The sequence below is a fragment of the Protobothrops mucrosquamatus genome, unplaced genomic scaffold (assembly GCF_001527695.2).
Source record: "Protobothrops mucrosquamatus isolate PMUCROS unplaced genomic scaffold, P.Mucros_1.0 scaffold27672, whole genome shotgun sequence".
Classification (NCBI taxonomy): Eukaryota; Metazoa; Chordata; class Lepidosauria; order Squamata; family Viperidae; genus Protobothrops; species Protobothrops mucrosquamatus.
Window position 1 is genome coordinate 1017 of NW_015413417.1, and position 776 is coordinate 1792.

Below are 776 nucleotides of genomic sequence, written 5' to 3' on the forward strand. Positions count from 1 at the left end.
CGTAGATATTTAGTTGACAAATAAACCTTTTCCCCAACTTGGAATGTTCTTTGGGGAGCCCTCTTTTTATCAGCCTGCTTTTTATAGGTTTCAAAAGTCTTTTTTAAAGCAGTTTTTGTGTTTCTCCACCCCCTCACCCACCCCCTCACCCACCGGTCAAGTGTCTGGGAAGCGGAGGGCATCTGAGGATATTCAGGTATTGGGTTGAATTCTTTTCCTGTGGCCACTCTGAAAGGTGTGTAACCGGTGCTGCTGTGCACAGAATTATTGTACGCCACCTCCGCAAAAGGGAGGAGATCAGTCCTCGTTTGTATAGTGGTAAGTATCCCCGCCTGTCATGCGGGAGACCGGGGTTCGATTCCCCGACGGGGAGCCACTAAGCATGTTGTCATGTGTCTGATTAACGAAACTGTTGTGTTCCTTGTATTCCCCCCCCTTAATCCCCTATGCATATCCTGATCACCCATTAAGGGTGATTGCCCTTCACCATTGATCGCCCATTAAGGGTGATTGCCCTTCTCCATCTGCATGCAGTTTCATGCCCGTTGCTGGTTGGCTAACTAGCAACGGGGTCTCTGTTGCTGGTTGGCTAACTAGCAACGGGGTCTTGCCAGCCAATGGAATTGTGTGATTACAAGCCAGGGGAATCCCATAAAAGAGGGCTCCCCTGGCCCAGAGAACCAGTCCGGATTTACCTTATGCCTTGCCAATAAACCAAGAGCTGACTGTCACTCGACTCGTGTCTTACTGCCTGCGCGATCTAACACTGGCGACGA

The 776-nt window shown here is 49.9% G+C and overlaps 1 non-coding gene across 1 annotated transcript; it reads left to right on the top strand.

The window, feature by feature from the left end:
• The first annotated feature begins 301 nt into the window (after positions 1-301).
• Positions 302-373, top strand: TRNAD-GUC. Its single transcript has one exon. It is a non-coding gene; the product is annotated as a tRNA-Asp (tRNA).
• Positions 374-776: the final 403 nt, after the last annotated feature.